Source organism: Artibeus jamaicensis, unplaced genomic scaffold (genome assembly GCF_021234435.1).
Source record: "Artibeus jamaicensis isolate MK-2021 breed Jamaican fruit bat unplaced genomic scaffold, CSHL_Jam_final scaffold_537, whole genome shotgun sequence".
In the NCBI taxonomy this organism is placed as follows: Eukaryota; Metazoa; Chordata; class Mammalia; order Chiroptera; family Phyllostomidae; genus Artibeus; species Artibeus jamaicensis.
This window is the reverse complement of record NW_026522047.1, coordinates 305977-333032: the sequence shown is the minus strand read 5'-3', so window position 1 is coordinate 333032 and position 27056 is coordinate 305977. Positions and strand designations below refer to the sequence as shown.

The 27056-nt window shown below is 64.7% G+C and overlaps 1 protein-coding gene across 2 annotated transcripts in view; it reads left to right on the top strand.

Moving 5' to 3' along the window:
* KCNQ1 (potassium voltage-gated channel subfamily Q member 1) overlaps positions 1-27056 on the top strand; it is a 237163-nt gene that overhangs the window by 153692 nt on the left and 56415 nt on the right. The gene's annotated exons all lie outside the window — the stretch shown is intronic.

The window sequence follows — 27056 nt, the reverse complement described above, 5'->3', positions numbered from 1 at the left end:
GGGGGCGCCTGCCGCAGGGAGCAGGCCGCTGATGGAGTGACCGGCACCAGGTTCTGAGGGCAGCGGCCGGTGCTCAGAGGCGGATGGCCCATCAGAACCATCACCCTGGACGTCTCTGTCACCACAGCTCTTTACACACAACCAGGGAGCCCAAGGGTCAAGCGTGCGGTGTGCCGGAAACCGCCGCACGCTCCCCTGTCTCTGAAACCAGGGCCAGACCTGTTGGCTGCCCCGCGTCAGTCGCGGGCAGTGGTGGGGCAGGCGGGGGCTAGCCCGTGACGTGGAGACGGGAGTTGAGTGGGCCGACGCAGGGGCGAGGTTCAGAGAAGCTCCAAGTCGGTCCCCCCCTTCCCGGTGGTGTGATGTACTGTGCACCGTCCCCAGGGTGGGGGGAGGGGGGCGAGGGGGAGCACAGCTGCAGGGCCGGGCGGTGAGAAAGGACAGCAACGTGGCTGTTCCGCTGCTGGAGCTGGGAGCTGGGAGCAGCCCACCTCTTGCATCAGAAGAATGGCTTTTGCAGGGGAGACGCCCTGCTGTGTACGTGTCTGGGGGTCCCCGGCTTTCTCTGAGTCACTGAAGCGGAGGCCCCTTGCTGCCCTGTGCTCCAGGGTCCCAGGCTCAACCCCAAACCTGCTTCCCAGACGCGCCCTCCACTCAAGGCCCCGTGCCCAGACCCCCAGGCTCTGGACCCCAGTGGTGGGGGACCTGGAGAAGGTGGAAGGCAGAGGGGCCGGGTTTTCTGAAACCCAGCATTGCTGTCCCCCTGCCCAAAGCAAGAGTCGCCCGCTCAGTCAGTCACCCTGGGCCCCCGAGCGCCCCAGGGCTCTGCAGGTCAAGGGGAGGCGGGAGGCCAACTCCCTGCTTCTCAGATTCTGCTGAACCGACTGAAACTCTAGCCTTGGGGCTTCCCTGCTCACGTGCGATAAGACCTCGCCAAGAAAAACAGCAGGAGAAAGACCCCTGATTTCTTCACAAATTCCAGAGCGCTTGGTTCATTCCGGCAGGGAAGGGGCCCGGGAGGGCCGTGCGTGCAGAGCCAGCCCCGAGTGGGTGCGGGGCTGGGGCCGGCCTCTCCGGGGCCGGCCAAGGAGGACCACCTGCCCGTGCTGGAGATGGCTTCCAGCTGGCCGGGGCTGCGCGGCCTGGGGTGGGCTCTGAGTGGAGGCTCAGCCGCCATTGCTCTCATGGTGTGCGTGCGGACGTGGCCCGTCTGGTGGCGGTGCACGTGGAGGCCTATCCACCCAGGCTCCTGCCCAGAGGACCCCCATGACCCCCGGGTGCGTTGGGGGGGGGGAGTACTGAAGCAAGAGCCATAACACGATTTCAAACTGCCTTCTCGGGGCCGGGGAAACTGAGGCCCAAGGCAGAGAAGCACCCCTCGGGTCCCAGCGCTCCCCGTCCCTGACCCACCACAGCCCATATGACAGCAGTGGCTAGAAGCCCAGAGGGGCTCTGGGTGGGCCAGTGGTGACAGGCTGGTGGCCCGAGGCCAGGGGGAGGGGTGAGGCCGGCCTCCGGGAGGAACGCGATGTGGCGTTTCTCCCCCAAGTCACGTTCTCCCCGTGCTGGCCTAGGAGCTGCCTTCGGTGGGGGGACCGGCCGGCCGGCCTGCCTCCCTGGAATGTGCCTCTCCCTGCACTCCGCCCGTGGTGTGCTCGGGCTGGGAAGAGGGGCGCGGAGGCCACGTCCACCCTCCAGAGGCTGAGGAAGGACACCCAGGTCCCTCCCCAGCAGCACCCAGCCGACACCCAGGCCCCTTAAAGAGAGCTGGTGTGGCTTCGCCCCGTACCCTGGAGGTGGCCCGAGGCATGGGGGTCAGCCAGGCCAGAGGACCCTTGAGCCACTCGGTGGGGGGCCTGGGCTCAGCACCCCCTGCCGCCCATCCCCCAAGGAGGTCCTGACCTCGGCCCACGTGACCTTTAAGCATTTCTGCTGGACAGCCTGCTTCTAAGGTCACGTCCACCCCGTCAGAGCAGGCAACGACTGCTGGACTCGGGGGAGACCGGCCCGGGACGGCGGGGTGTCAGAAGCTCGGCCCCTGTGCTTATTGGGGCAAGACGGCAGCTTGGAGGGGGCTTGGGCTCCGGGACAGAGACACCAGGCGCAGACTCAGCCCTGCAGAGCCTGGGGTTTGGTGTGGTCCCCCTGAGCGTGGTGTCCTGGCCCCCCTGTGAAGTGGGCAAGACCAGGCTTCGAAGGGGCGCCGCCCTGCCAGGGTTACCCACACGTGCAGGGGGTGCTGGGGACTGGTGTGCCCCATTTCCCACAGGAGCCTGGGACTGGTGTCCTTGCAGAGAGTCCCCTGGGGTCCTGGGGGTGGAAGGAACAGGGGGCCACCACAGCCCTGGAGACCGACAGTCACGTGCACGGTTCACCTTGAGAGGAGCAGGGTCCTAAGGTGGGCTTCACAGCCGGCAGGGAGACCCAGAACTGCTCGGGCAACCCCAGGCAAGGAGCCTGCCCCGCGGCCCCCAGACCAGCCTCGGGGGGCAGACCCTCTGTGGGGGAGGGCCGTGCGATCCGGAGGATGCACGAGGGCCCCGGCACTCAAGGACCACGTCTGAGGGATGTGTGCTTGGCTCACACTGGGAGGGTGGGGCCTCGGGCAGGCGCTCCATCCTGTCAGGGCTCCTTGGAGCCCCTGAGTCCCCTGCCCTGGTCATGGCTCACAGCAGAGAACCCAGGCCTGCCGCCCAGGGCCAGGTCCTTTGTCCAGTCCCCGCTGCTCACCGCCTGCCGCCCTGCTCCTCCCCACCCCCTCCCAGCGCGCTCCTGCCCGGGCCCCCCGCCTCCACACAGGGTCCTTTCCAGGGTCTCCGAGGCCCTACCCTGCATCCCATGTGGGTCTCCCTCTTCTGTCCCCTCCGCTCCACCTTCTGCTTTGCGGCTCCTCCGCTCCCCTGCACTCCGGGTTCCCCAGGGCGTGTCTTCTGTTCCACCCCCGACAGGAGGGCTCTGAGGCCAGGGCGGGGACACTCATCCCCACCACCAGAGTCCAGACCACTCCCAGCTAGAGATTCTAAAACCACCTCATGGTGGCCTTGGTGAGGATGAGGACAAGGGCAGGGGCAGGGCCAGCCAGGCCGAGTCCCCCACAGCCACCCAGGGGAGGGGGCCCGTCTGGTCCCCGAGGGCCCAGGTTGGGGAAGGAGGGCCCAGGGTGCCCTCCTCCAGGCAGGTGGCAGGCCCTGGCAGACCCCCAGCCCTCGGCCCTTCCCCAGACCCGCCTCTCCAGAGGGCCAGCCGCTGTGGATGCTGTTGAACCGCCAGAAACCTAATCTATTATTACACAGAAACTCCTGTGAAGTCAGGGGTTTGAACTCCCCAGAAGTGTTTGCCTGATTGGGGGCCGATAGCGGGGTGATTAATGCCGGCGATAAGGTGTTGATGGGTCTCTGGGAGCCGCCGCAGACACAGGGGCTGTTGTGTGCGCAGGGCTGGCAACGGTACTGGCCGGAACAATGGCCCATTGATCCTCCGCCCTCCTGCCGCCGCCCACCCCGGACAGGCACAAAGGGCGCTCGGGCCGGGAACCCCGAGCCCCGCGCTCCTCCTCGGGGACCGGGCCCAGGGCGAGCGCTGTCCCGGCCAACCTGGAATCGGAGGGAGAAAGGTGCCGAGTCTGCCCTGGTGTCCTCTTCCCTCCAGGTCCTACACCTGTCCCCACAGAGAGAGCCACCCGGCAGGTGACAGGAGCCGGGTGCCTCAGTAGCCAACCCCCCCAAAGCGGGGTGTCAAAGTCCCTGCTCCGAAGGGCTGCCTGCTCTGCACAGCCCATCAAACAGAACAGCACGTAAAGGGACACACTCGCGTTTCCCCGGCGCACGGCTCCAGGTGGGGTGCAGTGGGGAGGCTTCAGATGCAGAGGGGGCACGGTGCCGACCCCGAGCGGACACAAGTCCACATGCACAGGCACACGGCACGGACACACGTCGGCACCGAACTGACCCCTCCTGGAGGGGCCTCGACGCCGGGTGTGGGTGATGGGGGGCGGGGACCCTGGACAGTCCCCAGTGCCCGAGGAAAGGCCCTGCGCTCTTCCTGTGTGTGGATAAGAACTGGGGTCAGGGCAGGAGCAGGGGGAGTGGGGCAGATGGGGCTGGTGCGAGGAGTCCCTCTCCTCAGCTGGGCTGGGGGACGTCTCACGAAGAGAGTGATTAGACCAGCGCCCGGAGAGGGGGTGGCTTTCGTGTCTGCGGGTGGAGGACGTACGTGGCCTGGGCACAGGCCCCTGCGAGTCCAGTGAGGAAGCCGCTGCAGCTCGGTGTGGGATGCGGGCCGACCGGGACCATAGCAGTGTCCCCCAGGGCTGCAGAGCCAAGGCCAGCCCCCAGAGGGGCCAGGGCTGACCCCGGGGGCACGGCTGTGACGACGGCCCCACCCAGTCCGTGAGGCAGAGGGTAAGGGGAAAGGGCCACTCAACACGCAGGTGCCGTGAGCGCTCTGTGGCCACCATAGTGAACCCCCACAAACTCTCACCGGTCTGCTGCCGAGCAGTTCTGGGGGACCGGAGCCCACACTGGGTCTCACGGTGCCAGCTCATTCCTCCGGGAGGCTTCGGGGGGCACACACTCCTCGGCCTGCGGCCCCTCCCTCCCAAGGCCCGGCCTCAGCCTCCGTGGACCACTCCTCTCTCTGAGTCTCGTTCCCGCCCCCTCTTCCTGTGGCGAGGAGCAGGGGCGCCAGGGCGTTCTGGAAGGGGGCCACGTGGCAGACGGGACCTGGAGGCCCCAGGAGGGAGGGCACTTTGTCCCTAGGCAGCAGGTCCTGGCATCAGGCTTGTGTGGCCAAGCAGCACCCCCCACTCCTGCCCTGGTCCCCAGTGGGGGGCTAGAGGCTGCCAGCTGTGCCGTTTCACCGTGGTGGCTTCCGTCGGCAGAGGGCGAGGGGAAAGGGGGCTGGGCCAGGCCTGGGAGGCTGTGGGGGCAGCCGGCCTGGGCTCCCCGCTGGGTGCACCGGAGCTCGCCCTGCTGGGCCGGCCGCAGGGTCAGCGCCCCGCTAAGGCTCCTGGCTGCTCTGGGCACTCAGCTTCAGTGACAAAGTGGAAGTGGCTCGGTGGTCTGGCGCTGGGAGCGAAGTTCTGCCTCTGGCACAACAGCTCAACGCAGGTCCCGAGGGCTGCGGCTCGGGAGAAGACCCCCCCGGGCAGGAGCCTCCACAGGTGCCTGGCCCAGAGAGCCAAGGTCAGGGACCCCCAAGGTCCCGGAGGCCAACTAGCTCTTCAGGCATCAGCACACCCGCTCCCCGCCGTCCCCTGCAGAACACGGTACCGCCACGTCCCATGGTCGGAATGCGGGGCCCGCGGGAGTCCAGGCCCTGGCGCGTCTGGCACATTCCGGCCGGTGTCAGTGGGAGAGTCCCAAGAAAGGCAGCCAGGGCCATGGGCCACCCACCACCATGCCCACCACAGCGCCAGGCACAGGCATGGGGGATGGGCTCGAGCAGCCGGGGGACATCCTTCTCTCCTCCCCTGTCCCCTTCCAAGCCCCAGGCAGGACCCTCTGGTCCTCAGTGACCCACCACAAATAAGGCCTCCATGTGGCCCCGCGCAGCCTGTCTGCACGGGGACCCTGCGTCCCAGGGATCAGGGCCCTGGGGTCACACCCTAGACTGCACTCGGAGGAGGGACGGAGCTGGCCCCCCTCCAGCCTGGCCACCCTTACATTCAGTTCTCCCAGGGCCCCCGGCGGCACCGTCCCTTCAGCAGCTGCCAGAAGCTCCTCCCTCTAGTCCCCTTTGTCCAGCACTCAGCCCTGGGTCTGTTGGTTGGAAGGCGACCTTGGGGGAGAATTTATGCAGCCACACTGAGTCAGTGGGTCACTGTGGCAGCCTCTCACAGGAGCCACCGTCGGTAGGGCACTGTGGGGGGGGGCGGCGGCGCCAAGCCTCCCCTCAGCCACTGGCCCCGTACCTCCAGGTGGGCTGTGGAGGCAACAGGCTCCTCCCCCTCTACCCAGGCGAGGTCCTCAGCCCCACCCCCTCTCCACGGAGCCTCCCAGGAGAAGAGGGGACAGCAGAGCGCCAGGAGGAGGCCAGATTTGGGGGTGATCAGGGTGCCCCTGAGATCTGACACAGTGGGCGGGCCTGGTGGGGAGGAAGGACACCGGGCTCAGGCCCAGGCGGCCTTCGGGGCCCTGAGATGAGGGGGTGCTGGGAGACAGGGCCTCCGTGTGCAGTGCGTCCGCCCCGAAGACGTCTGGCAAGTGCCTGCGGCGGGCGCTGGGCGCCGCTCTTGAAGCCGGGCTGCGGCCGGGAGTGGGCAGCCGGGCAGGGCCCTCGCTCGGGTCCCTCTGCTCCCGGGACGGGTGAGGACCTGGTCTGGTATCCAGAGGCGGGCCGGCTGGCCCGACCCACTGCCAGGTCTCCCCGCCACTCTGTCCCCGCATCCCCCTGGCTCCAAACCCCGTAGTCAGTGCTGCTCGACCCACCAGGGAGCACACCGCCCCTCCTGCTAGAGGTGCCTGCTACCTCGTCCCTGGCTCCCCACTCCTGGGCGCTGAGGCCACGGGCTCGCTGTCCCCTGACTGTGGGCGCCTGCCCTGGTTCCTCCTCCCTCTGCCTTTGCCGGGGCAGCCTGGCACCTTCCCTCCCCGAGCCGAGGCCCAGAGGTGATGCGGACGGAGGAGCCTCGCAGCTGGGAGTGAGCGAAGGGGTTCGAGGCACCGGCTGCTTCCGACGGGCCCGAGGGGCGTCTGACCTTTCCGGCCACGGGGCAGCAGTTGCGTGAGCACGAACAATCACCCCAGTGTGCGAGGCACAAGCGGCCTTTTCTTCCTGGCCAGGCCAGCGCACACAGCTCCCAGCCTGGCTTCCCTTGAACAAACATATTTATTGTGGCCGCCGCCGAGGGCCTCGCCTTGCAGCCGGGGCCCGGGGGCCTCTGTCCCACCCACCCTGGCCCAGGGAGGGGACCCCTGCCCTGGCGGTCTCCCCCGCCAGGCCCCCTGCCCTGCAGGCCCCAGCCCCGTCATGCCCGAGGCAGGGTGGCTCCAGTCTCCCCCTCGGACGGCCGCCGGAGCGCCCACCGGGAGCCCGTGACCACCCACAGGCAGCAGGCCAGCTGCCGAGCATAGGCACGTGGGGGGCAGGGCCTCCGAGGCAGCCCCACCTGAGCCCCCCTCTCTCCAGACCTGGTGCCCGCCTCAGTGAGGTGTGCAGCCTCTGCCAGGTGGGTTAGTCCGCAGACCCCCCTCCCCAAGGCCCTGCTCAGCGGTCAGGGCTAGCAGCCCCTCCCTTGCCTCTTCTCCCGGGACTGCTATGCGTGACACCCCTCTCTGGCGACATCCTGAGTGGTGAGGTCAGGCTTTTCAGGGCTCTTGGCCTCCATCAGCACAGGGGCCCCCTGAAATGCCACGCCTGCCCCCCACCCATCCCAGCCCACCTGTCCTCTGAGGCCCGCACCTCCCCCGCCCCCTCGGTTTTCAGTTCAGCAGGGATAGGAGCTGTGGCTCTGTGCACTAGGGGATGGGCCGGAGCCCCTGCGGAGCCGGAGCTGGCACCGAGCGGCGGCGGCATCCCCGTCCTGGAGGCTGGAGGCTGTTGTTGCAGACGCGGCAGGGCTAGTTGCTCCCGAGGCCTCCGTCCTCTCCCTGGGTCCCCACACGGCCGTCCCTCTGTGCGAGTCTGTGCCCTGGTCTCCTCTGAAGACCCCAGTTGCACTGGATGAGGCCCACCCTAGTGGCCACATTTCACCTTCCGCCGCCTGTCAAAGGTTCCGTCTCCAAACTCTGTGGCAGGACAAGCAGACGAGCTGAGCCTCTGCCCCTTTCCTCGGTGTCTGCAGGAGGGTCACAGGCAGGGGGTCATCCCCACCCCTGGGACAAGAGAGGGCCTCGGGGTGTGGGTCCAGGAAGCTGCCTGGCGCTGGAGTGGGCGGGTGGCCCTTTGGGTGGTCAAGGTGCCGAGGGGCACCCCACGTGCACCCTGCCCTCGGGGCTCCTGCCGTGTCTGTGCCCAAAGGGGCCCTTTGTGGGTCTTCCCCTCGGGGCAGTGCCAGCCCCCGTCCCAGGGCTCAGGGCCACGTGGGACTGAGGGCGACTGGGCCCGGGGGTGCTGGGGCCTGGAGATCCCGGACCGAGGCCGGTCGGTGTGACATCCTGAGGAGCTTCCTGGGTCCACAGCGTCCTGGGGCCTCAGGGTCTGAGCAGGGCTGGGTGGGCTCCCGTGGCCTGGGGGAAAGCCCCTGTCTTGGACCCGTGGCAGGGTGGGCTTGCTCAGCCTACACAGCCCGTGGACCCCACCCCGGCCCCTCGAGGTGTCCCTTTGTGACCTGCCACCGGGATGAACCCAGTGGGACAGGGGCTGCCAACTGACAGCCGTGTGACCGGGGTGAAGGCAGTCCCACACTTACGTGTCTGCCACTGGCAGTGCCCACCCTGCTGGGCTCATGGGGTCGGCGCTGGGTGGGCACAGCAGGGGAGTGGGTTGGGCACTCGTTCGACATAGGTGCTTGAGGTGTGGGGACCCCAGGGTGCGGGTGGGGAGCCGGGGCTGAGCCGGGTCAGACCTCAGCTGCCTCAGAGGGGCGGGCTGAGTGCGGAGAGAGCCTGCCTCTCGGGGGTCTGAGTGGCCCCAGCCGGATGGCCACGCTCGGGCCCCCAGTGTCCCTGAGGAATGGCCAGGGCACTACCTCCCAATGTGCGGTCTAGAGGGGGGTCCAGGCGCAAGGCATTGAGGCAGAGCTCCTGGCTCAGAGGGGCCGCCCGGGGACCTGAGCTTGGGAGGGTGAGTCCGAAGGGGAAGGCGGGGGGCGGGGGGTGGCGGGTCACCCCTGCTGGTTGCCCTGCGGGTGGAGGCAGGAAAGGAGCCGCCCGCGTGGCCACAGGGCGCCTGGGCGGCAGGCCCGGGACCGGACAGGGTTAACTCCTCCCCTCCTGGGCCGACAAACCAGCTCACAGAGCCGTAAAACTCTTGTGTTTTAAAAACCAGTATATTAGCTTAATTTTATAGATTTCAGAAGTGCTACTTGAAAATAAAAATCCCCTAATTATATTTATGATCCCAACGTGAATCCCAGTGACCGTGTTCTCGGCAAGGGCCTTTGTGTGACACTTGGCCCCGCCAGTCCCGCCTCAGCCGCAGCAGGCTGTAAAACGCAGCTGGCGGGTCGGACCGGGGGATGCGGGGCCCTGGTGAGCCTCTCCGCCTGTGTCCCCTTCACCACCCAAGGGCGGGAGGCCAGGTCTCTAGGAACGCCCGTGGTGTTGGGTTCAAGGACAATCTGAGACCCACCAGAGGCCTGCAGAGGTGGGGCCTCCCAATGCCGTCTCAACCCACAGGAGCCGGTCGGTGGGGGGCTTACATGGAGGGCAGGCAAAGGCACTGGTGCCCGCCGGGCCCCGGGAGGGATGTTCCTGGGCCCAGAGCCAATGCCATGCTCCCTCAGGGTCGGGCAAAGCCAAGTTGCTGCTTTGAAGGCAGGGGAAAGGGTGCTGGCCTTGACCATGGGCTGTGGTCAGTATGGGAAGTAGAACTGGAAATAAGGAAGGGGAGCACAGACAGCTTTAAACAGCGGGGAGGGGAGGAGATGCAGGAAGGCGGGCTGGGTGAACCCCTACACAAGGAGGGTGCTGGGGTCCAGGGAGCAGTGCAAGCAGCGGGCGCCTTTGCTGAGGCCGGGGGCAGGAGCAGCATCGTGACCCCGGGCAGTAGGGGAGGGCTCCCTGAGGAAGTGACGTTGGCACTGGGCGTGACGAGACAGACCGAAAGTTCCCCTGCCAGGCGAAGGGCCGGACCCAGAAAACACAGGTGCCTGGGCCTCGGACACCCAGTCCTGGGGGCAGGAACCCTGGCCTGGCATGGGACAGGCCAGAGCCTGGAGCCGGTCCCCTGGGGTCCCCTGGTACTAGGAGGGCGTGGGGACCACGTGCTGGGTGCGGGCCACACCACACGGGGCACTGTCCTGCCGTAGCCCCAGCCCCTGCCTTGGTGCCCCAGCCAAGAACCTGGAGGTGGGTGTACACCCAGCGACACCTGAGGTTCCGTGGCAACACAAGGGTCCGCACCCAGGAGTTCTGGCCCTTTCTGCCCCGTCAGTGGTTCTCGGCTCTTGGGTTCCAAGGCTCTCTAAGAGAAGTCCCCTGCCTACCCCAGCTCCTGAAAAAAACATGGGGTGGATTCATTTTAATCGTTTTGAATGGACATGTTTGAAGACAGCGTTGCTCCAACTGAATAGCACCAGTTCATTCTAGAAAGTCTGAGGACAGCATCTCAGTCCAGAGGAAGGGGTCCCGGTTTCCTGGCGAGACTGAGCCCCCTCGGGCTGCCGCCAGCCCCTCACACCCCTCTGAAGCAGCGTGTCTCCTTGGGGGGGGCAGGGGCGCCCCGAGGGCTGCCGGCGCCCACTTCTCCCGCTCGATGGCCATCGGCCCGGCCGGCTGTGGTCAGGGAGGACAGAGAGGAGGAGCAGGGCTGTTGGGGGCCCGTGGGGGGGTGCGGCCTGGAGGGGGGCACCGATTATGGCCAGCCTCTCTGGGTGGGGATGAGAGGTGAGGGCTGGCCAGGGCAGGCGGGGTTGGGGTGCCGGTGTGGTGGGAGCCCCAAGGACAGCGGCCAGCAGGAAGCCCTCCAGCCAACCCGGCCGCACCTCCAGGTCCTGGGCAGCCAGGACGGCAGCCCCATGGGGCCGGCCTGACTCCCTCTCCTTCTGCAAGGTGTGCGTCCTTCTCTCTGGGGACGGCACCTGGGGGACCCCGAGAACGGCGCGGGCCTGGCGGCCTGGGGGGCCAGAAATGCGCGTGCTCAGCGCGTTTCGGCAGTCCCCGTGTGTTTAGACTTTAACACACGAGTGTTAAACACTCGTTCTGGCTCTCAGACGTGCAGAGATAAGGGAGCGGAGTCCATTTAGCGGAAAGCCCTTGAGTAAACAGTGGCGCAGGTGTTCAGAGATAGGGCCTAAGTGACATGTGGCAGGGCCCGCCCAGGGGACAGCACACGCTGACTTTGAAGTCCTCCTGAGCATGGGTGGCGGCACAGTGCTGGGGGACCCTCGTGATTACATTGGGCCCACTCGGATACTCCAGGGCGACCTCGCCCCTCAGGGTCACCTGCTCGGCAACCGTCATTCCATCGCAGCCTGTTTTTCTCCCTATGTGGCCGAATGCGTTCCTGGGTCCAGGGGCTGGAACGTGGACGTTTTGGGGGGCACTGTTTTGCCCAGCACAGGGCCCTGGGCGGGGAGGGTCCCCTGCACCTCCCTGCATCTCCCCACGCCCCTCGCATGTCACCTCTGCGCTGCCCCAGGTGGGAATTACAAGGACCCTTGTTTAGCCTCAGACCAGGACATGGAGGGACTTGGGGGCAGCCTGCCCCCCTGCCAGACCCTGGCCCTCTCAGCCTGCCCTACTCAGGTCTCTGCCTTGACCTTCTGGGCCTCTGTCCTTCTCCCTGTAGCCACACTGTTACTGATGGAACATTCCAGAACTTTCTGCCACTGCTTCCCTGGAATGCTCCTTTCATTCTGTCCTTGTGAGTGGGGGGGGCACTGGGCCACAAGACACGCTGGCTTTCTCTCAGGGCAGCTGCAGCCAGAGGCTTCCTTGAGAGGGCCCCTCTCCCCTGTCCCCTCCCCTCCCCTCCTCTCCCCCCGCTGGGCCCCTCTGTCTGCCTTCCCCGCTGCCTGCAGGAGCCCCCTCCCCCAGGCCCCAGCTGCCCCTCTCCTGCCGCCACCCCGGCCAACTACCCTGGCCATTTTATATCCTCCCAGAACTCTCTGTCGGGGTTGACCATGGAGGGTCACTCTGCCGGCACCGGGGCGTCATTAGCTGCTTCTGTGTTAAAAGGTGAAAGTCAGACAAGTTTGCTGACCACCAGCAGACTTCTCCCTGGCCTGCCCCGGGGCTCACAGATGTTTCCCACAGAGCAACTGCCCCTCACACACTCCAGCCTCAGGTGGCTCGGACCCCAGGCCTCGCTGGCTGGAGTCAGCCCGCACAAGGCGGGCAGAACCACCAGGGCAGGGTCTGCTGGGCCTGACCTTGGCCACCTGGCCAGGCCCCCGCTGCACGGACCCCCCTCTCCAGCTCGGTGGTGGCATTGGAACGCCGGTCGGGGGACCCAGCACCCCCTGGCCCCTGCCACCCTTTCCTGGTGCAGTTGGCACCAGACTCTCTGGGGTTGGCGCCTGGGGGACCCCACGGTCCCCCACAGTCTGAGGCAGGCATGCTGTTCTGGGGGGTGGTGACGGAATTGTTTTTTCGGGGGCTGAGGATGCCCCGTGTTTGCCCAGCTCCGTCCTGCTGGCCCCGAAAGCTTTGCAAACAAGAGCCAACAAGAGCTAGGGAGGGAAGGAGGCCTCCCCTCCCTGCCGTCCCCTCCCCCAGGCTCTGAGCTCCTTGACTGCGGCTGCGAGGGGCCGCGGGGCCTCCGGCACAGGCTGAGGAGGAAATGCAGGCCAAGCAAAGCAGACCCGGGCCCTGGGCCCAGCCAGCAGCGCGGGAAGCCTGGCGCGGGGGCCTCTGGGTTGGGGTGGGGGCGGCGAGGCTGGACGGAGGCCCCGGGAAGGTCGAGATCACGGCCAACCCGTCAGGAATGCAGTGTGGTGGGTTCCTGCCTCAGCCTGGGGCCCTGCTCTTCACCCAGACCCTGAGGTGCTGGAATTCTCAGAAAATTCTTTGTTAGATCACAGGCCTCAGAGCCCTCGTGAGCACTGAGGTGGAGGCGGGCAGGGAAGGGGACAACGGGGGTGACCTGGGACACCCTGGCAAAGTGGGGTGCATGAATGCCCTAGCTTTTACTTCTACCACAGCTACATCCCCAGGCTGCCTGCGTTACGAGGGGACTGAGCGTGTCTCCAGGGTCTCCCGGGAGGTCTGGGGCGCTAGGGGCATCCTTCCCGTGCCCCCCTGGAAGCATTATTCAAGCCCCTTTCCCTCCAGCCCCCCCCCCCCCCCCCCCAGCTGACTCCAGGGCTGGGGGTAGCCTGGGTCCGTGCACAACACTCGTGGCCCGCCAGGTCCAGGCTGAGCTTGCTGTCATTCTGCCCCGGCTGCCCCCACCTCCCCTCTCAGCTCCCAAAGTCAGGTGTGAGCCTGGCCAAAGGAGGGGACCCCTGTGGCCCTGCCCTGGCAGTGTGTCTCCCCTGGCGGACAGCAACCCCACCTGGCCTGCTCTGGCCCAGAGTCCACCCAGCGGAGCCACAGGGCCCACCCAGCGGAGCCACAGGGCCCTGCATGCACCCTGTGCCCAAGGCAGGCGGCGTCAGAGTTCCCCCCAAGGCCGGCGCCCTCACGGCCCCTAGAAAGGGCTGGTGCCCTGAGGCACCAGAGGCCAGGCCCCCCTCTGACACCCTGGGGTTTCCCAGGCCCACACTCGGTCACGTGCAGCTCCCTGTGATGGCCTCCATCCTGACTCCATTCTGCTGTTAAATAGCTTTATTATTGTCGTGGTAATCATTAAGTGGACTTTGTATAACACTGTGTAATCAATATATTGAAAAGACATCAAAAATGTCACCTAATGAGCTACTTAAAACAGTGACGGCACTCTGGGGTTTGGACAGCCTGCCGACCCCTCCCCACCCCGTGCCCCGAGCGGGTGGGGGGCTGTGAGTGGTCCGTGGCCGTTCGTGTGCCTGGGCGCGCTTGGATTTCAAGTGTGGATTTCGGAGGGCTGTGTGAACGGAACCGGCAGCTCCAAAGGACCCGGCTCTGGTCTGCTCAAGGTCAGCAGCCGAGAGCCCGGGAAACTTGGGAGAGATTTACAGGCGTTTTGCTCTGTTTGCACTGGAAGGGCTTTTGAGTTCTCTTTCTACTGAGATGGAAACGCTTAGAAATCCTAGGTGCTCTCGGGGGCTGGGGTGCAGCCGGGACCTCAGCCACCTTTGTGGACTCAGACGGGGGTGCGTGCCTGCACTTCGTAGGCCCACGCTATATCAGATCCACGAACTCCGCCGGCCTGCCACCCTTTCCCAGCCCCCGGCTGCGGCCCGAGTCGCGGCGTCCCAGGCCACAGGCCCACCTGGTACCCCCTGCCCGCCCAGGAAAGGAATGCCGCCCGGCTGCGGGTCGGGCCTCGGGGCGGAATGTTTCTCGGAAGATGACTCAGGTGTCTTCCCAGGACGTCAGCTGCCCGTCCTGGTGGCCCGGGGGCTGGGCCTGCTGCTGCAGTTCCTACCCCCGCGCCCAGCCCCCCAGGCCTGGGCTCTGAGCCTGCCCTCTCTGGGGGGCTCCAGACATCAGCCTGCCCATTGCTGGCTCCTGTGTCGCCTTGGAAATCCACTCTTTACTCCACCCTGGGATGCACCCCACGCCCCCAAACCATGAGCCCCAGGGGGCCGAGCAGGGTCCCAGGAAGTGTGTGGTCTGTGTGTGGTGGGAACTGGGCGGCCCTGTGGAGCCGTCCACTTCCCCAGGCCTCCCGCATCCGTGGAGGGCTGTGTCTGTAGAGTGGATCCATCTGCTGTCCCCTCACCCCGGTCTCCAAAAGGCTTCTCTGCAGGGCCAGGGACACAGGGAGGACACAGGAGCGGGACACTGCAGGACCCAAGGCGCAGGTCCTTTGCTGGGGGCAATGTCAGGAAGTGTCCCTCCCCCGCGCTGCCCCTGGAACCCAGCTGCAAGCTGGGGCTTTGGCCCCGCCAGCTCAGGGCCCCCCCACTCCATGCCGTGTCTCCTGTAGAACAGGAGGCGAAGCCCCATGGTGAACACAGGCACGGGGCTCTGAGGGCCGGTTCTGGGCCAGGCAGGCACGGCATGGGCTGGTCACCCGGGGGTCTCTTGAAACATCACGTGCCCTTAGAGTCTTCCAGGCCCTCAGGTTAGGGGGCGCCTGTCCCCATGAGCAGACACCAGCAGCGTCTGAGATGCCCCCGTTCCTGGGAGCTCCCCGCCCCGCCGCCCAACCCCACTCAGCCAGGTGCTGCTGAGGCCGCCGGGAGGGGCTCCTGGCTGCAGACCCAGCATGTGCACATGCATGTGCATGCACGTGTGTGTGTTCGTGCGTGTGCAATCCTCCTCTTGTTGCTTCGTTCACTCACCATTGCTTCCCGATCCCCCTCCCCCATGTACCAGGCACCGTCCTGGGCCCCGAAGATGCAAAAGTGAACAAAGAGGATGAAATCCTCACCCACGGGGTTTAGGGGTTTGCAGGGAAGACGACAGGGGCGGGGATTTCCGAAACTCGGAGTGGGGTTCCAGCTGCGGGGGGCTGGCCGGATGGTTGGCCGGGGTCCCTCCCTGGTGGGAGTCCCGACCTGGGAGGTGCCAGACGCCCTGGGCCTCCTCAGGTGGGAGCCCTGATAGGAGGTGTTTCCTGCTTCTTCCCAGGGCAGCCACTGTAACTCACCTTTTGTCAGTGTCTGTCACCCCCCCAGGGACACCTCTGTGTCCCTGCGTTCTCGCTCACGCCCCCGCCCAGCCCGGCAGCTGGGGTTGCCCTCTGAGGGGCGGCTCTGCTCCCGAGTGGGCGGGGGTGCCGCGGACTCCGGTCTTCTCCGGGGGCACCCCTGTGAGCCACATTCACCCCCCCCATGCCAGCTTTCCTCCTTGATGTCAACTTCAGAGTAAGTTAACTGAGCACCCGAACTTCAACGGCGAGCTCGCCCGGCCCAGCCTCGACCTCTGGCACGCTCACCGTCTGGCCTGGGAGCAGGGAGCCTCTGTGCCAGGACCAGCGGCACCGGGCGTCTGGCCCTCCCCTGGGGTCGAGAGGGGCCCTCGGAGGGCTCCCCACGGGTCACTCATTTGCTCCCCGAGAACATGCCCTCTCCAGTGCTACTCGCTTTTCTGTGGGGACTTGCTTCTCCCAGGACTTTGCTGCCGGGACAAAGACATGCCGGCGACCAAAGCGGGTCGCCCCTCTGGCAACCGGGCTGCACTTTCTAAAATAGGTACTGATAATGGATCCGGGCCCTCGCTGGTTTTCAAAGCACTGGATCTTATTGGCCACCAACAATGGCAGCTTTACCTTTCCCTCTCTCTCTGTCTCATCCCTTTACACTGGGGACTGCCCCAGGATGAGACACACTACGCAGCATGGCGTGGGGGCCCCGTCCTACCCCGGGTCTCAGTGGAGATGCGTGAATGTGTCTTGACGGCTCATGGTGGGTTTGGCCTGTACCCTACGAAACTAAGGAAACTTCTGGCCCTGACGGGGGATGGCGCCCGGTGTGCCATCGGTCCTTTGTGGCAGGAACACCTCGGCGGGTCCTGGGTGTCGGCCCAGGCGGGCGCCTCCCCTCTGACACACTGTTGTGCTTGGTTAGCGGGTGTTCCGTGTTGGTTTCCACACCGTGCTCACCAGGGAGGTGGGCCTGCGCATCTGACCCCTCATGCGTCCCCTGCGCCTGGACCCAGAACCAGCCCCCGCCCTGTTCTCGCGGATGAGCAGTGTCCTCCTTCCGCAGCCGCCAGGCGCCTTCTCGGGGGGCAGCACGCGCTGTCTCGGGCCGTTCCCAGAGCTGGGGGGCTTCACCTGTGTTTGTAAGTTGCTTCTTTGTTCACTGTCCAGGCATGAATTTTTGGAGGAGGCCTCAGGTTGTTTCTTACATAAATATTTATTCAAATATTTTGTTTCTTCAAACACCAAATATTTTGACATTTTATCTAGTTCTAGGAATTCATTTGATCTGGCTTTTCAAGTTTACTGCCCCTAGCTGGCCACAACACCGCTATCTCTACGACTGTTGCCGCCGCGGCTCTGTGCCTTTCATCCCGCGATCCGCGCCAGGGCCGGGCCGACACCCGCATTGCGGGCTCGTCCTTGAGAAAGACTCGCAAGGGCCTGTCCGCCCCAGGAATCCTCGCCGCAGGGCGCAAACCGGGCCCGCCGCCCATCTGGGCGCGACCTGGGAACTCAGGACGGTCTCTCCCTGAACAGGCGGTGGGGAAAACCCACAGCTGAGGTCCGGAGGCACGTTTTACCGACACGCAGCCACGGGTGTCCCATGGCCCACTGCGCCCGCCCCTTTCAGACCCCAGTGGCAGGGGCGCCGAAGCCACGCTCTCCTCTCGATTCCACGTCCCGAACAATCTGGCCTAGTCTCGTCCCTGGCGTTTCTGGGGCCCTCACCCATTGCGTCGTGGTCCTGCCGCCCCAGGTGGTGCTTCACTTGGAGCCAGCCTGGCTGACTCGCTCAGGGCCGCACTCCGTGCCCCGAGCTCACACACAGCGCCTGTCCCTCGCTGGGTCTGTGGCTCCGCCTTGGCTCCGGGCACTCACTCCGCCGGCCTGCCTGGCCCTGGTGCCGCCTGAGTGCATGGCGGCCCAGAGGGTGGTGCCGTCACACGGAGTGTGGGGTGGGGGTGGGGAGATCTTAAACAGCTTTAGACTCACAGGTGGTACAGAGGCCTTACGTGAGGGTGATACATTTGCCACAAGGAACAAACCTTATTCCTGATGCTGATATGTTTTTATTAACCGAGGTCCCTCCTTGATTCGATTCCCAGGCCCCATCCAGGCCCCCTCACCACACTCAGCCCCACCCCACCGTCCCCGAGGCTGCTCTGGGCGGGGACGGCTCCTCAGACCCTCCTCGTGGTGGAGACTTGGATGGAGTGGGGGAGGGTGGCCGGGGGTTGCAGGCTGTGCTCTGTTGGGGTCTGTGTCTCGGTAGCCTGGGGGTGTGGGTGTGGGGAGGACCCCACCACGTCACCTCCGGGCACATGCCGTCCACGTGGCCTGGCCAGGCAGCACCTGTCAGGGTTCCTCCCTGGGACCCACCAGGGCTTGGCCCGAGGGCCCTGGGTCGCCCGGCCCCCGGTGAGCCGCACGATGGGCAAATCGAGGAGGGGACCCCTGGAGGATAAGGCCTGGGCCCCGCCCCTCGACCTGGGCCTCTGGCTCCGGGGGGCAGGAAGCTGGGCAGCAGACAGACGGTGCCGGGCCAGACGTGGGAATCCACACGTGGCCCCTTCTCAAAGGCGGGTGCTGTCCCCCGGGCCCCTGCGGGGTCCTCCGGCCTCTTTCATTGGGCACATCCGAGCTGAGCCTGGCCCACGGTGGAAATGCAAATCTAATTAGTCTGGCATTGAGCCCGTCTTAAAAGTATTAACAGAGCCTTAAACTGTGCCGTTGGATGGGGGTGAAGAAACGCCTCAGAGAGAAATTGCCGGATGGTGACAAAGCCCCAATTTATTAGCCCTCTCCAGTGGGAGCTGTGCGCGCACGGTAATTACTTTAATGGGACTTATTTTGCTTCGTTGCCCAAAGTAATTGGTTTATTAACCTCTCCTTTCCTTTGCGGGGAGGGCAAGCAGAGGGCGGGTGGTGGGCGCACAGAGCCCTGCCCGGTGCTCTGCCCCTCGGCCGGCGTGCCCGGCCCGCAGCGGCCCAGCCCCTCCCCGGGGCAGCCGGCACCCAGCCCCACCGGCCTGGCCCGGAGCGGCCTGGCACCCGTGGATCTGTTCCTGTCTGCTGGGCGCTCACTGCACGGCAGGCGCTGGGAATGCAACCGTGAGAAACACAGGGCCCTCGAGAAACACGCTGGGCCCCACGCGCATGCTCCAGCAGAAGGGAGTGGGGCTCTGGGCCTCGTGGGCCTGGCGTAGCCAGCTTCCTGCTGTGGGGCCGAGGTCAGGCAGGGCGGGCATGGGCCAGGGGCTGCCTGGGGAAGGGGGGAAAAGGGGAAAGGGCGCAGGGTCTCCAGGGCCAGGTGGGGGTCCTGGGTGCTGGGAACAGGGTGTGTGGGCTGGGCTAGGCCGGAGGCGGGTGGGGCAGCCGGGCCTGGGTCGGCACTCCTGCAGATCGGAGGAGAGACCTCTGCCACTGGCCGCTTCCCGTGCCCACAAACAGCCCCTCCAGGAACCCTGTGCAGGCCCAGGGCGCTGTGGGCAACATCTGACCCACACCCACCCCCGGCCCAGGGCTGGGTGCATGGCCAGCTCTCCCTCGTGGACACCCGAGGAGGCCCAGAACTAGACAGGATGGAAACCCCTCCATGACCCTCAGCTCCCTGAGGAAGTGTGGGCAGAGCAAGGTCCCCTGTGTCCCCAGACCGAGCATGCAGAGGAAGAAAGCACAGCTCGGGAGACTTGGAGACCGGCCGAGCCAGCGTGCCCCCCGCGGCCCACCCTGGTGCCGCGGACTCAGGGACACCCACCCTACTGCGTCCGCCCAGGGGCAGTGGTCATGTGTTGGGGGAGGAGGGCAGCTTGTGTGGCTTTGGGCCCTACCGGCTGCTTCTCCCAGGGCCTCCCCAAAGGTGGGCCCTCGGTGTCCTGGAGGGGTGGCCCTGATGACCGCCCAGGTGAGCTGGGGACCAGGCTAGAAGCCAACCTGGCGTCCAGGCCCAGCCGTGAGCTGGAGGCGTGGGAACCCCAGGCAGCCTGGAATGCGAGGTCTCTGACCCCCTCCCCACTTACAGGTGGGGAAACCGAGGCCCAGAGAGTTTATACGAGGTCTCCGCAGCCACCAAACCCCACCGTGGGGACCCCCCTGACCGTACCGAGCCTGGCCTGGTCTCAGGGCCCTGCTGGTGCCCACCCCTGTCCCTGCGTCACTGATGGCCCAGGACATTGTCCCTCCCTCCCCGTGCTTCAGGGACACTTGTCCCCTGAGAGGCAGACACTAGGCCTTTGATCACCTTCCCTGTGCACTTCAGGGCTGTGACCCAGCCAGGCGAGTGACACCTGACGGCCGGGTGTACAGGGGTAACTCCCCAGGAGTGCCCGCGTCCCCTCTTTGCAGCTGCTACGTGGCCCTCGGGTTTCACCGTGGACCCAGGGCCAGCTCAGTGCTCAGTGCTGTGTCGGACTCGGGCTGCTGAGAGAGGGGACAAGGCCTCTGGGCGAGGGGGCTGTGCCCGGCCAGCCCCTGCTGCCCCAGGGTGTCCCGGGCAGCCCGAGGGGCCAGTCCTCCCTCCGTCCCTGGGGGCCTGTGCCACCGGCAGGGTCTGTGGCTGCCTCAGTCTCCAGGGGGTTCAGGCTCTGTGACAACTAAATGGCCACAGGGGCTCAGGGTGGGCAGTGCAGTGACTGGGAGTGTGACCATGGCGAGGCCCCAGCAAGGGACGGGCACAGGGGGACAGGAGGCCCCCGAGACTGAGCCTGGGGAGTCCGCTCCATGTGTGGCTGGGGCCTTCGGGGGGCTCAACCTCCCCCGCGAGAGCAGTGTGAGCTGGGCACGCTGCCCCGCCCCCACCCCCACCGCCCTTCAGTGTCTCGGCTGCCACCTGGGAGAACAGGGCAGTTAAGGTGGGTCTTGAAGGGCACAGGGCTGGACTGGAAATGGGAAAGAAGGAAAGAAAAGGGGCAGAGGCGAGGCCAGCCCACCCCCCGCGGACGGGGTCGCCCAGAGTCCAGGTGGCCACCCAGAGTAGGCAGAGGTGGGGGTCTGCGCCTGGGGCCATGGTCACAGGGTTGGGGTGAACCAGGCTCGAGAGCAGCCCAGCAAGTCAGGGAATCCAGGGGGTCGGGGACAGGCCGGGGGACACTGCGCACAGAGTCCCATGAAGGGCTTTGCCCTAGACCCCGCCCCATCATGTCCCCGTCCCGCCGAGGACAGGCTGGGAAGGGCACCTGGTGACTGCAGGTCCGCAGGGGGCGGCTCGCCAGGCCCCGCTGTGCTCCCAGGAGCAGGGAGGAAGGGGCCCAGCAGGGAGGGGCGTACTTGACCCCTCCTCCTCCGCAGGCCTGCTCAGCGCCCGGTGCCCAGGGAGCCTGGCAGAACCTTCTGGCTTCTGACCCCCAGGGCACACCCCGCCAGTGTTCCCTGCCCTTCGATTCCACGTCCCCCCCTCTCCCAGCCAGGACCCCGAGTGGCTGCAGAGGCCTGGCAGGGACTGCTGGTTTATGATTCACACACAAATCACTTCTGTGGATGGAAATCAGTAAGGAGCCCATGTAACTCCTCTTAGATGTGAGGCCTTCGCTCCCCGTTTTAATCAGCAAGTCCCCAGCGAGTCACCCCAGCGCGGCCATCTCTGACGGCTCCCACCCCCGAGGCCGGGAAAGGGGACCCCCCTGCTCCATCGAGGGAACACTGCCCTGGGTTTCTCTCCCCGGTGCTGGAAGCTCGCCAGCTCGCCAGTTCCCCGGGCTTAATGAAGGCTGACAGTCTGCAACCGAGGTCCTCGCGATCCCCCCGGGGCTTCAGCGGGGTCCCCCAGCCCCTCTGGGGGACACAGCCGGGACAAAGGTGTGTTTCTTCCCCAGCTCCTTCCAAGCAACGGTGTGCTGTCGGACTGCCCACCAGGTTTGGGGCACGAGGACCCCTGTCCCCACACCCCAAGGGGGGCCGGAGCCTGGCCCCAGGGATTCGTTGTAACCAGGCCACGTCCTCCGGCCTCACTGTCCTCTGTGAGCCCTGGGCCCATGAGGCCTTTGAAGCTCAAGGAGTTCACCGGAAGCAGGGAGGCCCAGCCCGGGAATCGGGTTTGGGTTCCCCGACACCCTCGTTCAGGCCCCCATCCCCCACCCTGCCCCTCAGAGCAGTGGGCGCAGCGTTTGAGAGAGGAGCCGGGTCCCCAGGGGGGTGTGTGCATGGGCAGGGGCCGAGGGCGGACGTCACAACCCCACACCCATTAGCTCCCGTCCCCAGCTCCGGCAGACTCGGCCCACTTCCCGTCGCTGTGTTCAGCTTCGTAAGGGGAGCCCTGTGGGTGTGCGGCCTTGGCGACCACCTGCTTTCGACCACAATGCCGTGCAGTTTCCCCCGCGAGGTCGTGGGGGTCCAAGCTCCGCGCCTTCTCCTGCCTCGGTCGCGTTCCATCAGGAGGACATGCCGCAGAGAGGGGTCTCCGCCCGCCATCTGGGGCCACGCGGCGGTTTCCGCCCTCGGGCTGCCGGGAGCCTTCGCGTTTGAGTCCTGGCGTGGACACGGGAGGCACTTCTCTCGGGCACATCACAAGTGGCATCGTTGGGTCACATGGTGTCTCTGGCTCAGTCTGTCCTCGGGTGAGGGTATCAATAAATAAATATTTTTTTCTCCCCGTCAGTTGCTTGTTCCCGCCACCGAGACAATTCTGAGATTTGTCCCTGCTGCACGTGTGTTAGTTTGTTCCCTGCCACACCGGCAGGGTCCCGTCCATCCTGCAGGGGTCGGGGCGTGTGCCCCGTGCTGCCAAGGGACCTCCCTCTGCAGGGACGCGCCGCCCTCTGCTACCCTTGCAGCTAGACATTGTCACTGCGAGTTGCCTTTCTCAGGGGTGACGCCGCTCTGAACACCGGCTCAGTGCCTCCGGCGGACTTGAGCCCCAGTTCCTCCGGGGGACGGCTCTGGAAGCGGGAACGCTGGACGGCCCTCCCAGGTGGCCGGACCACGCGCCTCCCACCGCGCACACGGGGTCTGTGGCCCTGCAACACCCTGGCACCTGACACTGTCAGCCCCTGTGATTTCTATCGTTGTGGCGAGTGCTGTGCGCTCCTCGGCGAAGAACCATTCAGAGCTCGGCCCACCTGCCCGGGCCGGTGCCGGCTCTCCCTCACAGGCACAGGGCCACAGATTGTGTGTCCCCCCCTGCCCCCCGGCCCTTCAGCAGGAAACGTGCTTCGTGCTCCAGCAGCGACTTCAGCAGGGGCACAGAGGGCCCCGTTGGCGGACCCCCTCCTCCCCTTCACCACTAGTGCGCCCTGTGTGTTGTCATAGAAGCCATGGCCTCTCCCAACGTCAGGAACAGCGTCCTGTGCTCACCTGGGGCCCACGTCTACCCCGCTGGCCAGGTCTGGGCCCGGCCTGTGGCAGGGATGGCTGTCCGTGTCCTTTCAGAGGGAGAGGCTGACGGTTCTGGGACCGGTTACTGAAAAGAACACCCTTTCCCGGCCGGGAGCAAACAGCGCCTTGGCCTCAGGCGGAGGGGCCGTAGGTGCGCACCTGCACCCTGGCCCTCGTCCCGTCCCCTCCCGTCCCGTGTGGCTCGCTCTGGGTCCGTCTCTATGTCTCGGCTCCCTTCTCGTCCTATGGTTGTGCTTCTAATTAGGAATGGGTCTTGACGTTTATCAAATGTTTTTCTGCCCCTTCGGAGTCCATTACATGTGTTTCCTTCTCTCTCGGTCCATGTGGCGGGCTACACGGACTGACCGCAGGCGTGAGACGGGCCTGCGCGGGTGCGGGTCTCCTGGGCCGGGCATGGGTGTGTGCGAGAGAGACTGGCCCTCGATTTTCCCTCCGTGAGGGGTCCTTGTCGGGTTCTGGTACCAAGGTCACGCTGGCTCACGACTGTCCTCGAAAACCGCTCCCACAGGCTCGGTATTGTTTCTGCCCTAAACACTTAGAACCGTCCCTGGGACCTCGTCGCGACTCAAAGGGCTTGTTGTGTGGGGGGAGATCATTAAAATTCCAGATTTAATTTATTTCATTAGTATCAGGCCATCTGAATTTTTAAAATTTCTTCTCCTGTCTCCTGTTATAGATTGTGTTTTTAAGACACTAATCTAATTTATTTAAACTATAAAAATTCTTCTGATGCACACTAGCCTCTGAAGGGGTGCTGTAAAAACACCTCCCAGGCCACACCGACGCCCCGTCTCTGGTGCCCAAACCGGCGGGCTCGCTGGAAGGTGGTCAGTTTTACTCGTCTCTTTGGGGACTAACCTTCTGGCCTGGTCAACTGTCTTCACTGCACCGTGCGTTTTTTATTTCATTGAATTATGCTCTTGTCTTCATTACCCGTCACCTATGTCGTTGGAGTTCAGTTTGACATTGTCTTCGCTTCTCGAGGCAGATTCAGCCTCCCCTCCCCTCTCAGATGCCTGCCCACGGTCATGAACTTCCCTGTGAGCACTTCCTTCATGGGACCCCAGTTCCGACTTCGCTGTAAGTTTTCATAGAGGCCTTTTCATTGTTATTCAGATCAGACTGTTTTCCAGCTCTCGTTAGATGTCATCTCTGACCCTTGAGTTACTTAGATTCAGCTCTAAGACAGGAGGGGTTTCTCGGCATCTCCGTCTTCCTCATTTCCAGCCTCATCTCCCTGGGCTCAGGGAGCACACACACATCATGTCATTTCTCGGAAATGTCTTGGAACTTGCCTCCAGAGCCTCTCGGAGGCCTCCCCGGGGGGCGGTTCCGTGCGTTCTTGGAGAGCTGTGTGCTGCTCGGTGACTTAGAGCCATGGTCCCGAATGTCGGTCAGGCCACCTCACGCTCAGGCCTCGCGTGCTGTCTCTCTGCCCAGGTTCTGTTTTCATCTTTACTTTTGCGTCTCTGCTGAGGCTTTGGCAGCCCCCCTACCCCCCCGCCCAGCCACGGGCCGTGACTGCGGAGCCCCTTTCACCTCTTGCTTTGTGTGTTTTTAGGGTCTCTTTGTAGGTGCATACGGATTTGGAATTATTATCTTCCCACCCAGTATGGAGCCCCTTTTAACTTACGGAAGCTCCCTCTTATACTCCAAGTACAAACACTTAAGGTCCAGTATTAGTTCACCTAGGCCAGCGTTCTCTCGGCTGCGCCAGGGTAGGCCTTTTCCTACCCTTTTCCTGTCCACCTTTCTAGATCTCTGTACTTTCAAGGGGACTGACAGGCAGCCTCAGGTTCTTCAGCCCGGCCTGACAGCCTTGGTCTTTTCATTGGAACATTCGGTCCCTTCAAAACGCACCCAGGCTGCCATCTCACTCCTGCTTCCCATCTTCCCCGTGGCTTCCTTTTTGTCCCCTCTGCTGCTGCTTTGGGACGAATCAAATATCGTTGTCATTTGACTTCCATCCTCCATGAGCATGTTGATTCTACATCATTTTATTATTGACCCTCAGGGGTTGCCTAGAGATGGCAAAATGCGCCCCAGACTTTGGCCGCCGCCCTGCGCCCTGATGTGGTTGTCACCGTGCGTGGTAGCTCACGCATACAGACGTGTACGTGCGTGTGCTTCCAGGTGCACACAGAGGTACCACGACACCTTCCCAGCGAATCCACCACTTTTTAAATTATAGAACACCCCTCTCTCCCTCTAGTAACACTAAACCCCGTGACGTGCCATTGCGCCGGCGTGCGCTGACGGAAACCGTGTCGTAAACGTGTCCCCCTCTGCTCCCGGCTTCCCTTGACACCGCTGCCTGTGCCCGTGGGGCCGCCACGTCATCCTTCAGGGCAGCTCCCCCACAGCGGGGTCTCCTGGTGTGGGTCTCACCTTCCTGTCCATCTGTCCGTCCGTCCGTCCGTCCCAGGACAGTACACTCAAGACTTCCCACCTTAGCCATCCAGAGTGCAGGGCTTGCTGGTACAAAGTGCATCCACACCATTGTTCCGCCGTCACCACCGTCTTCTCCAGAACTTTCCATCCTCCCAGACCTGACGCCCTGCCCCCTTTATACACTCACTCCCCTTCCCCACTCCACCCCCACCCCAGCCCCGGGCACCCGCTGTCCTGCATTCTGTCCCCACGGCTCTGGCTGCTCCGGGGGCCTCACCGAGCAAAATCACTCAGGGTCCACCCCGTGCGTCTGGCTTATTCCACTTCCCCCTTCCGTGGTGAGGACGCGTTTGATGGGTATAGAACGCTGGACTGATGATTTTCCTCGAGCACTTTAACCATGGCATCTGGCATTCGTCCTTTCTGTTGACAAGCCTGACATCAGGACACTGTGTCATCGTCCCCCCCCTTCCTGCCCTCCTCCTGGGACACTCCCGGTGCCTTTGGGACCTCCGGAGCGTGACTCGGGCAGGCCTGGGTCTGAGGAACCTTTTGTCTCTCCAACGTGGGCCCAAAGAGCTGTTTGGATCTGTGACCTGGTGTCAGCCATCATTTCTGGACAACCGCTGGCCGGCACATCTTCAGAGCCACCTGTCCCCCATCGCGTCCTCTCCCTCTGGATTTCACACGTGGCGGGACTTTCAGCCACATCTCACAGGCCTCGTCACTTCCTCCGTGTTTCATCCCACCTCCGCTGCGCACCCCAGCGCGGCCACTCCCGTGCAGTCCCAGGTCCTTCTTCTGTGCCGCTAGCAAATCTGTCTGTCGCATTTAATACCCATTACTGTCCTCCGTGTTGTAGGGTTTCCTTTTTCAATTTTTCAAGTAGATTTGAGTTCTCTGGTGAAATTCTCTGGCTTCCCATCTATTCCCTTGAACCTATTTATCGTGCTTATTTAAAACCTTACCAGGAGCCTCTGAAGCAAACCATGACCTCCACCTGCGTCTGAGTCCCTGGGTCGGCACACCGGCCGCTCACCGTGTGCCCACCCTGGTGCTCACCCAGGTGCCAGCCGGGTGGTGACGCTGGTCTCAGCCGGCTGCTCTCTGAAGCTGTCGAGCTGCCGGCCGGGATGCCCCAGCTCCCCCACGAGGCTCTCCCAGCTGCCCACGAGGCGGCGCACTCTAGGAGGGCAAGCGGAGGCTACCACGCCTCTTGAACACACAAGTCCACTCTCACCGTGCGGGGCTGCGAAGGACCAGCACGCACCCGGAATCCACCCCAGTGCAAAATTCACTCACCCCCTGAGGCAGCGCCCAGCCTTATTCAGTCAGACACGGCGTCTTGCTGGAAGGCCAGGCTCTCACGGTCCACCCCTCACTCTGGCCTCTGCCTGGCACCGGCCCCCAAACCAGCACCACGTCCCCTGGGGTCTCGGTGTATCGGTGTCCCACTTGTCCAGGCCTACTGTCTTTATCTGACGCCACACAGCAAACCGCCCCTAACAGAGGCTCCGCTGGCAGTTCTCGCTCAGCGTTCTGCGGACCAGTGACTCGGGCTCTTGTGGGGATGTCGTTTCGCTGGGGGGTGACATGCAGCTGCGGCCATCGGTGGCTGATCAGGGGTGGGTGGTGGAGGATGGCCCCACCCACAAGTCTCCTGCTCAGCGTGGGATCCCGGCTGGGCCTCCTGGCCGGCCAGCTCGGGCTGGCTCACAGGGTCGAGTTCCAGGAGCACGTGAGCTCTGCCCAGCACCACTTCCCAGCATCCTCTTCTCCGCCATCAAGCATCCAGAGCGTCCCAGATTCCAGTAGCGGGAAACCACCCCTCCTAACGGAGGATCGGAAAGTGCTTAAGGTGTTGACCCTACCGCATCTGTTCCCGTGCTCCGTTTGCCCCTCGATTTGCAGTCTTTAGAACTAAGAACGTGTGGGGCTCCTTGATATCATCTCCCTGGAGAGAACGCGGCCGTGAAGACCTCCGTCCTGGGGCAGGGGGCCATCCTCCCCGGTCCCAGAAGGGCCCGCCCACACGTGCAGGGCGCACTAGGGAAGGC